Below are 12,134 nucleotides of genomic sequence, written 5' to 3'. Positions count from 1 at the left end.
CTTCCTCTTTGTGTAATGTTTGCCAAGAATACCCTAGAGAAACTAACCAATAAACTAAAAAACTATAATTATTTTTTCTAAAAGAACAATTTCAACACATACATTAGCTAAACATGATCATCTGAACATTAATACCCAAGCGGAATTAACTTTTAAGATATATATTCACATTCCCTAGGGTATCTCAACATCAATACTTAACATTAAGAATTGAACATTATAAAATAACATTGCCAGATGATTTTCCTTGAATAATCCTAACATTCTTTACATCCAAGGAACATAGGAAAGTAACCATTTAACTAAACCATTGCGCATACATTAGATATAACCCATTAACAATATCCATTGATCACATTATCATTTGCTCATGAATTCCTTAGACATAGTAATACTACCAATATGATGGGTTATTTTTAATGCACCAAATCCAAATGTTCCTAACCATAATTTCCAACAACTAGATATTTTATCAACTCTAGAACATAATCGATCCATTTCTTAATAAAATAATCCACATATGCGCATTACATGTTACATATATGATATTATAATCAATACAAACATGATCAGTATAAGTATACATCATCTACTCCAATGAGGAGCCATAATCTCTAACTACAAGAATAATTATCCATGTTACATAATACAATGAAGTCTCTCAACCTAGAACATAGATCAAATTTAGTTCAAAAATCGAAGAACAAGCTAAAGAGATCCCCAGTTACACACACAAACACCTAATGAATAAGAATCACAATAGAAGAAGACATCAAACTACTCGACCATGTAGAACAAAAAAGGTCCACCCCTAGTGCTTCGTAGAATGACATAAGGTCCACACACACTCTAACCTAGGCAAACACCTAACAAGCAGGAAATTCATGCAATATAAAACATAATCAAAATCTCAAGAACGGTTTAATTGTAAATCACAAAACCACCAAATGTCTGTAAAGTTCTGATGCCAATAGCTAACAAGATGAGAGGGGGGGTTTGAATCATACAAACTTAATCTTCCATAAAATCAACAGAGTCAACCTTGGTAACTTATACTTCAACCAAAAACTGCTAAACATGCAAACTCATAAACACATAATCATCATAACACATATAACACCAGATTTAACGTGGAAACCCAAATAGAGAAAAACCACTGTGGGATTTCGGACCCACTAAGAAATTTACTCTTCTAGAGTATGCTAGGTTAAAAGAAAATCCTGTTAAAGATTAAAAACACATTGCTAGATGTGACCCAGTTAAGGGATTTCCCTCAGATCTGTTAGGATCTTCACTTTGTTAGAAGTGACCTTGTCAAAGGATTTCAAACACTCATTTAGAATGTTACCTTGCTAGACGGTTTACAAATAAGATTGTTAAGTCCACTCGGTTAAGATATTTCTGCTACTTATAGAATAAATAACAGTAATAAATATATCTGCAACTTCACAGCTAAAATGCTAAAGCAGATTCTTATTTGCTCAAAGCAATCTTGTCAAGGACTTATCTTGTCTCTCTGTTGGGCTCCCTACTCTATTATTCAAACAAGTCTTGAAGCTTTTGTGCTCGGTAATCACTATGTAGCATCCCTGTGCTCACACTTGCCCATATACATTTTTTATCAACAATTTCTTATTTATAAACAATTTGCTAACCGTTGAATCTCCTTGATCACATTTCCCATGATAAATCTTAGCCATCAGATCATCAATCTTGACTAGGTTTAATGCATCCTTCGATCTGAAAATGTTTTACCTCACCTTGGGACTTTCATTCCTTTCTTAGAACTTGCACAAGGTTATTGCGGTTCAATCTGAGCTGTAGATCTTCCTGTCGATCTTCCATTGCCATAGATCCTTAACAAACTTCATGTGTGGCATACCAGTCATTTATACATCTCTAGCTCATCATTGTCCTTCATTAAATAATGCTTTTATCCATTCAATGCGATTTGTCATAACTCGGTTGCAACTTGGTAAATACTAAACTTTACTCGGTGGACATTCAACCTTCATTAACCGATATCGATAACCTTAGGGTTTACCGACTAGGTTCCTTAGGGTTTACTGACTAGGTTCTTTGCTCGGTGATATAGTATAGTATTAACCTTACAATCAACAACATATGTAGGATATCAAAACAATCTAAACATCATGATCTCATCATTGTCTAGCTAGGTAATAGTTTCCCATTGAATAACTTATTTATCCCCTTTCTTATCACATTCTTTCTGTATCTTTTACCGACATCTTAATTCTCTTCAAAACAATCTTCTCATGATATGGCAACATCACACTAAATTAGAAAATCAATTTCTTGACATCAATGACAAAATAATGTTATAAAGATAGTTATCATCCTTTTTAAGTTATATCAATAATCTTCGACAACCTTCTCAATATCCTTAATGAATATCAACAATCTCCTTCTATTGAAATGCCAACAATGCCACCATGAAAACAAAGGCTAAGTTAGTGGGACACATATAGAGAAGAGTGTCATCACATGCTGTCAACAAGGTTTTCGTTGGTGGTCTCTAGACTTCGAAGCCCATCAACAAGGGTTTCCTTGTCAATCTCTCTCTAGACCCCGAGGCTCAAGTTATACCCATGTGGAACCAGCTCAACCTTTTGTGAAGATAAGGGATTATAATCATGCCAATAAGGCCTTCCCAATCTCATCCTGCACATGTAGTAGCATCCTAGGCCATGAGTGGGGCCTCACAATTATCTTGTTTAATGTGAGAACTACCCAAACCCCTAAATTAATTAATTAATATTATCACTTGATTATATAAAACTTCCAATGAGATTTCCTAGTAGCCACTAGGGAGGCCCTAGCTTCCACTTGGAAGCCACTCGCCCTATCATGTTCCTAAAACTTAAGGTATAACATTAATATAGTAAATTTCAAGAGAATGACATAATACATCATAACAAAGGTCCCATAAAATAATTGGACCTTATTAACATATGGTCCATAATGCTAATATTCTAATACTCACAAGAATTAATCCAAGCATGGAACCAATAGCCTCAATAACATGATACATCCAAAATATAATCCCAAACTTCAATAAGAAAAGTATAACAATCTATCTCTTAAGACATAATGCAATCATATGCCAAAATCTTAAAATCAATTAGATTGAAATTTGGAAATCATCACAAGGAATCACAAGGAGAAGAAACAAGCCTTTGGTCTGATGAAACTCAATAATAACTTAGAAACTCGACACAAGAAAACAAATAAAAAGACAAAATAATAGAGAAAAACCTTTTCCTAAATACCTAGCTCATTTACCCAATACTCTGGTAGTTACATTACTCATACTAGTGCATAGTCTCAGCGAATTACATAATCACAAATTAGCCTGGCACCTACATGAAACAAACTAGCACATATAACAGATAAAATAGCACATATCCTAAATAGAATAGTGCATACACCCAACAAAACAACACATATAGCGAAAACACTAGCACATTCATTCACCAAAATGACACATAGAAAATACACTAGAGCATTCATTCACCAGAATGGTGCATTTGTAACAGAGGATGAAATACGACTCAGATGCAAGTAAAATAATTATTGATTGTGTCTAGAAAATCCTAGGATAAAATTTTCAACTTAAACAATGCACATGGGAATTTTAAATCCAAGCATGAGGATTACAACCATAATAAAGAAAACAAATCTTTAGATTCAATAGATATAAACACCTCCTAGAAATAAGAAAGACTCAAAACTCCAATCCCACAAGCTCACACAATGAAATTCAAACGTGTAAGCTTAATATGAAACAAGCCCCTCGAATATAATGACAATACATAAATTCCTCCACCCAACAACAAATACGAAGGGGAGAAAACTCAAAGCCAAAAGATTCATTCTACTAGGGGAAATAAGAAAGGCTTCCAGCCATTCTATGGGCACAAGGAAAAAAGATGAAGATCTTAGGATAGAGAATTCAAGATTTTCTTTAAAATAAAAATGCATAAGAAATATCTAGAACCACCAACCTGGAGATTGAACAAAGGACAATGAACATGAATAAGATGCACCACAACAACTCAGTAACACAACAACAATGCAAATCCAAAATCCAAAGGTCCAATCCTTAAGCATTCGCAGGAAAATCCATTCCAAAGCCATACCTAATCACAACCCAAAATTAAAATAATAAAAATTATAACAGACTTACCAACTCTCCATAAAAACCAAGATAAAATAATATTAAATAGTATTATTAACCAAATACAACTCCCAAGGACCAATAGTAAGAACATGTAAGTAAACAAACAATAAAACAAATAGGTAAAAATATTAAACAATAAAATAAACCAAAAACTAATTAATCAAATAAATCAAATGCCTAAATAATATAAAATGATCTACTAAATATAATTCCCACAATATAACTAATAATTTATTATGAATTCTCAATAATTAAATATATTTATGTTTATATCAATACCAACTATAATAATTAATTTAATACCCATAACTATATAAATCAATTAATTAATAATTTGATTAATAACCACAACTCCATAAAGTATCCCATCATAGGATTAAATAAAATACCAAACAACACCTAGCAAGGCAAATCTAGCCAAAACACTAGGACTGACAAGGTAGCAACTAAGCCTAGAGTGTAATTAAGACCTCATGTCACCTCCAATCAGCTTGCCATTGGGATTAAAGAAAAGCTTGAACCTATGAAACTAGGTGGACGCGATGTCTAGTATATGCATCCTACAAAATATAAATTTTTATATAACATAAAATAATCAAACAGGTGAAGGAGAATCACAACATCACACCCTACTTGTAAATGAGTGGTATAACATTGTCTCTTCCATGACCACAATAATAATAAAATCATGGCAACCATAGTTCATCATCATATCCAATATAAGGAGGAGTTGGGTGAATGCATAGTGCCATATTATCATAAGAAGATATATAAATGTCAATATGTATTTAAAAAGTGCACATAAATATCCTAACATATGTCCAATCATCATAACAGTCCTAAATATATCATCATCCACATAAAACCATAATGAATCAACACTGAATATGTATTGTCTAGCATCAAACTAAAAGTATCTAAAATATAAAACAAGCCATAAGTACTAGTAAAGAGTATCATAAAAGAGTGATATGGAAGGGCACTACACTTTTCTCTTTGAGTTACTTTGTGCCCTTGCCCAATGTAGATTTTGCGACCCTTTCTTTCTCTAATTGAAGGGTTTTTTTTGGTTGAGCCTAGTGGGGGAGATTTCTATTATTGGTTGTCTTCTTGAGGCTTTGGTTGCTAATGGGTGTTTCATTTTTGGTGTGGATCCTATGTCTTTGATGCTTCCATTGAAGGGTTTTGTCATTTTCTCTCTAGCTCCATGTTTCAGCTGACTCTCTAGCAATGTTGTCTTTGATGAAGCCCTTCTTTTGGTGAGTATAGACTTATTTATCTATTCTTCTATTATTACCCTATTTTTTGTCCTATTTATTCTGAGAGAAAGCATGGTGGTTTTTCCCCCTTGGTTATTTTGTGTTTAGCCTATTTAGGTGGTGTTGCCCCCTTTGTGGTTGAAGGGGTTTTTTATGCTTTCCCCTTTAGCTATAATTGTGTCCATCATTTTATTTGGTCCAATTTCAGATTTCTATTTTTTGTTAGGGGTGATTTTGGGTGAGCTTTCTATGGCTTTGGCTTAGATTACTCCTTTAGAGGTGGAGTGGTTCGTCATAATTTTATCTTCTAATTCCCTTACTAGCAATTTTTTAGAGGTCTTCATTATCCTTTCTCTTTTATTCTAGATATGTTGCAATGAGGTTCCTTCATTTTTCTTATTTCTCATCATTTGTTCATGTACTGAGGTGGAGAAAGGGTTGGTGGGTTATTTTCATGTCTTGTAGATAGGTGATGAATCTTCTTGTCTTCTTATAGAGGTGTATTTATTTCCTTTGGAGGTGGAGATGGATTTCATAGGATAATTTGTGATTAATGGTAATAGGGTTGTTGCTACCTTTTGTCCTAGCAGTGCCTTTAGTTTGTAACACTCCTCTAGAGGTGGATCTTGGGGAAACTAGAGGGTTTGTGCTTCTACATTGAAGGAACATGGAAAAAAGGTTATTCTTCTTTATGCTTTTCTTGTTTGTCACTGATTATGGGAACCTTGCACAACCTATGTTTCAAGTTATGGGAGACCAACAAAACCCTTTGTCTTTATAGCTCCGAGGTCTTTTGTTTAATGGCTTAGGCCTTGTGGATGTTTCACCCAAATACTTAATGCGTAGTTACTAATGTATGATCGTTGGTTGGCTCTTGTTATTCTTTGATATATTATTTTACAGCGCTCTCTTTATGGTATTTTTATTACCACTAATTACAGAGGGTTTGAAGTCCCCCAAAACATGTTTGACTCTTAATCAAAATAATAATAATTTATTTATGGTTAACAACTAACTATGGGGGTGATCTGATCTAAAATACGCTAGATAATTTGGATAATTTCAAGTATAATTGTATCATTTGGCCTATGGTTGAGAGATGTAACATTGTGTCCTATGTTGAGGGCATGAAAGGTTTTATCCCTTCTCTCTCAAAATAGTTTGCTTGCTTCTAGAATGAGAAAAAAGTTAATATTAGGGGTGTGGTTTTCACTATGGCCATGAAGTATATTGGTGTTGCTACTAGTCTTAGTGCATAAGGAATGACCTTCCCCAAAAAACCTAAGGGGAATTACAAAGCTAACTTCAAGAGGTTTTTGGAGTTGTGTGAAAAAGTTTCTTGTTTGGAAAATGGTTTTAATAAGGAAGACCTTCTTCATATATGGAAGGTGGCTACATTGCTTCTAATTAAATACATTACCTTGGATGGCACATTAAAAAAAAATCATTTCCAATCATTCCCAATGCTAAATCATCTTAGGTATGGTGTGAAAATGAACTTCCCCTACTACATTTTTCCTTCAATTTCCTAGTTTATTTTTATTGGTATTCTAGGAATGTTCTCCCTGTCCATCTAGGATTAACCTTGAGGATTTATAATTTCCACCTAGCTATGACCCCTTCTAGTGGGCACTTGATTAATCCTTCTAGTCCCCTCCTTAACCCCACCCTGGTTTTGGAACTTTCTAAAATCCATGATTGCAAGGATAACCCTAGTGTTATTAGTACTCCTAGTCCTAATTCTAAAGGAATTCCTATCGAGTTAATCCCAACTATTTTCCAAAAAGAATAACCCTCCCACCCCTCTTCATAAAGAAATTATTGTCAAAGTGCTAGTTGCTAAGGAAATTGTTTCTGAGGACTCTACATCCTCTAGCTCCCTGGGCTCCAAGTGGACTCTAAACAACCCTAATGTCAAATCTACTATCCCTTCTATGACTTCTTTGGGTTCCCCTCTTCCCTCCCCTATTACATCCTCTTGGAAGTGGAATTTATTAGAAATTGTTGAGGAGGATAATTAATTTTTTCGTGCCCATAATAAGAAAAAATCCATCTTTCATTGGCTCCTCACCTAGTTTAATATTGCACAATATAAAATCAATAGACTGGAGGCGTTGACCAATGCTGACACTAGCACTTCTAGTTGGGTGATGGAAGATAAAGATGAAAGATTTTGGTTGGTGGCTGGTGATCTGGTAGAGATACTTCACAAAAGGGCTAATAAGGAGGATGAAAATAAGGCTCTTAATGATAAGGTGGACTAGAGGGTGGAAAGAAAGGAGACTACTAGGGTAATTACAAAATTATAGGGTAACCAAAAGACTCTTAAAATGAAACTCAATGAGATGGTAGCTCTCAAGAATGAAGTGGCAAGAAAAAAATTGGCTATTCTGGAAGTTATGTAGGAAGAGATTGATAGAAGATATGCAAAGAGGAAGCGCAACCCAGAAATGACATTGACCAATGTTTTAGAGCCTACTGATTTCATGGTCAAGTCTATACCAGAGTCTCCTTATATCTCTTCAAGTAAAGGTTCAAACAAGAAATTGTATTTTTTTGAGAAGGTAAAAGTCATCTACTAAGATTAACAATTTGAGAAAAACCCCCAAATGGTACACCATTGATTCATGTATTATTTGGACATTGCAGCTTTCCTAGTTTTCTTCAATTTTTATTTTAGTTTTCTATTGACAAATAAGTCAAATTCTATGTGACAAAACCTCTATTGACTAAGAATTGTTCTTTTATACAAATTTAAACTACCATAAAATTGGAAAAAGACAATTACTAGAAAAATCCACATAAAAACATAGTAAATTAAAAAAAGTGAAAGATCTAAATAAAGATTGATGGTAAACAAAAAGATAGGTGAAGAATAAAACATTATATTCTCATTGCACATCTCTCTCTTAATATCACATTATCGACATTCAAATAATCAATAAAGTTTGTTTAACTAATTCCCACTTTAAAAAATAAATAATTTACTTTTTATTCATGAAAATTTACCTTTAGATTGATTTAAGAATAATCCATCGACATGGGACGAAATTGTGGATACCCTGGCAATATATCCACCGCATGGTAGACCTCGTGGGTAATCTCGATGAATACGAGTCAATTCAGTTCTCGTATTCAATATATCCACCATTTGTTCCATTCTTGGTCTGGTATTGCGATCGGAATGAGATCAAAAGAAGCCCTCGAACATCAACCACTTCATTTCCTTAGTGTTGAATTTCCAGCCAAATTTTATATCTGCTGCGTCTACCATTCTCTGCATTCCATACAAGTACCAAATCCATTCTCGCAATCTGAATTCATGCTGATTCAAGCTCTTGTCAACTGCTGGCCTTCTATAGGCGATTCCAAGCGTCTGATTCTTGACTGGCCTTTCCTGTTATGATGGAATCCGTTGCCATATAACTGCCGGAACGCTGGTGTAGCATTTCTTGTCAAGTTTCACCTCTCTCGCCAGAACAAAATACTCCAGCTTGACTCTGAGATCTGAATCCAACATCACATTGCTGGCCTTGCTGCCTCTTGGCAAAACACTCTCTCGGTCATCCTCGTGAAGATAAACAAGAGCAGAGGTTACGTCATAGGCTATGCCGTATCTTTGACCCCAATCAAGAGGACCCTTGGGATCCTCAAATACATATTTGTCGAGACTTCCATTGGGGACTAATTTGTAGACGAGAAGCCCTCCACCCTTTCGATGTCATCACCCCAAAAACTTGCCAAACTTGACAAGGCTATGGTGGGCAAGCTTACTGCTTATAATCACTCCTGACTGGTACACTTTGCTGTCCTAAAAGGAAGTTGGACATATTGTTTGTACACGCTTCCGAAGCCGCCGTCTCCAATCATTTCATCCTCACTGAGGATGTTAAGATCAGCATATGAAAACTTCCGCACGGACTGAAAATCCCCGGCAATCCATTCGTCCAGATCCACATCGCTGTTCTGATCTCCTCACCACCGCAGTCCAGCCCCTCCAAGGTCTTCTCTCCCTTCGCCGCGCTTTGTTCACAAACCCTAACAATAAAACAATCGTACAAACCCCAACAATAAAATAATCGTCCAAACACTAACAATAAGATAATCATAAACATTAAAAGAGACGTAACATAATAGGACTTTTCTATCTGGGTAGGCTGGGCGGCACCGGCCGCCTACCTTCTAAGGAAGATACCTTACGATTAGTGGATGTCGTATTGACCAATTTGCTTGCTAACGCAGTTTGGAAATACGTGTATAATCTTTAACGGCAGGTGAGGAGGACTCAGATATTAAGCAGCATGTGGTTTTGATTTGGACTAGTAACTGTTTATTTAAAATTATCACCAGACTCTTTCAGCAGCATATTCTTTTCTGTGTGCTGTGGAAAATGTTTGAATATTTAGAATCTAATGGAACAATTAAAAAGCTTTTAAGGGAGCAAAGAGAACCATTTACTCATCTCTCTTGCTTTCGAGATGGCGGATGGAAGAGTGAGGAGGGAGAACAGCTCTCTATTTGATCAACCTGAGATGGATTTTTTATTCTATTCATAGTCTTGTTGCAGTATCTGCAGATGCTCAACCATCGTGGCAATGTTTTGAACTTTAAGGCCTTAAATTTTGGTTTGCATATGTCAATCGTTTATATGTGGAATGGATCGAAGAGTTTGGGAATGCATTGATGGCAACGAAACCTCTTTGGTCATCGAATGGTATCTAATTTGTCACAAGTTCAAGTTCGGTTTCCAAGTTCCCTTTTCCTCATAGGATGCCTTTTTTGGTACACTTGTTGGCATTTCCACACAGCACTTAATTTGGTTGCAAAAGATATTGGTCAAGCAACATTCGTGGTTGCCTGAAAAGCTCATAATATAAACACCCACTGGATAGATTTTAGGTGGACACGTTGGGAATTACACAAAGCGTTTACTTTGGTTGGAAATGATAGCGACCACACAACATTCGTGGCCACTCGAAATGATGGAAACGTGAACATCCACTTTCAAAAGCTTCTTTCAATTTGGCGTGCAAATGTTGATTACCAACTTATTCTGTCTCACCATGCGATGCTCAAATACATTGTCAAAGTATGCATCAAAAGTAGAGCGTGGGGCTGAAAACCATCACAAACTCTTAAAAAGCATCTCGAAAAATGTTGACAGGAAAAAGTTAATTACTAAAGCTTTCTGCAAGGTCATAATTTTGGTGATAATGCTTCACAAGAGTCCCACCACTTGTAAAAGTTATCACTGAAAAAATGCAATCTTTGCTATTATTTCTTTAATTGCGATTAGAAAAATATTGTGGTTTGTACTTTCATTTCGAGGATCGATGGTGGCTTTCTCATATTAGAATTATTGTGATTGGTTAAAACAAGGAGAAATTGGATTTAAATAAATGCAATTAAAAAGTTATGGATTTTCCCTCTTTTCCTAGGGCATAGGAATAGAAGATTGTCTCTTGTGGCGGGTGTTAAAAAGAAAGCAGAAAAAACAAAGCAAAATCTACAGCTAGTTAATGAAGAGGAGTTATCTTCTGTGCAATGTATGAGAATATAGAGGAGGACAGAGCAACAGAATGTTGAGAAGCAACTAAGAACAGGGGCAGTATATTGTGGGGTTTAAGTAATGAAAAAGAGCAGAAAACAGGCATTTGTTATAGCAACAACCATTAACAGCCAGAGAACAGGAGATTTGAAATGAGCAGGAAATCTGTGCATGAATGAACAGATATATAGGGAATTTTTAAAGAGAATTTTGAAATTTTGAAATATATAAAATAAAAACATCTTATTGCTTATATTTGTGTTTCTTTCATTTTTGCTTCTGCTCACTGTTATGTTTCTATTTTCCTCGTCTTCTCTGTCCATCAGTGCAGAGGTAATGATCGCTCTACAGTAGGTGGAGGACAAGCAGAACAAAGGAACGTAGCTGCTTGTTGGGCGGCACAGGAATCCTGGCCCCAACAAAACTATGATATTAACAAAATGGGCTGGACCATTGCCTTAATAAAGAGTTAAACAAAAAATAATACAGATCTAACTTTTATTTCAAATCATACATTTCAACTGTATTTTTCAATAAGCAAATGTACACCTTTCTAAGGATGTAGCCTTCATTTGACAGAGATATAGCCTTCACTTAATAGAGATACAAATTCAAAGGAAAAGGAACTAGTCCTTCACACCAAACAGCATTACAGTACCAATCTCCTGGATGGAGATTGTTGATACAATACATGGTCAAATTATCCTCTTTGTCTCAACACACCAAAATACAGAAAAAATGAAACTATGATATTTGGAGATATCGAATGCAAAAGAGCTGAAAAATGAAGCAAATGAAGTCTGTAGTAGCATTATGTCGCGTGTGTGAAGTAGGATACCTGCAGCTGCAACACAAACACTCAATACATCATTACAAGCATGGTTACCAAATTAGAAGCAAATGAAAGATAAACCATGACAAAGTGACCTATGCCTCCTAAGAGATGGGAGGATGGATTTGCTCTCAGATCTGGATAAGCAATCTCAGTGACTTGACTGCACCTAGACGGAGGATTTGAAATGATGATGATATGCAAGCTAGATGAGATTGATTATGCTAGATTGATCCAAGAGTCTAATTAAGCTAATGATATGCATGATTAAGCTATGATGATGATGCAATTAAT

The sequence above is a fragment of the Cryptomeria japonica genome, chromosome 7 (genome assembly GCF_030272615.1).
Source record: "Cryptomeria japonica chromosome 7, Sugi_1.0, whole genome shotgun sequence".
Taxonomy (NCBI): Eukaryota; Viridiplantae; Streptophyta; class Pinopsida; order Cupressales; family Cupressaceae; genus Cryptomeria; species Cryptomeria japonica.
This window is presented reverse-complemented; position numbering follows the sequence as displayed.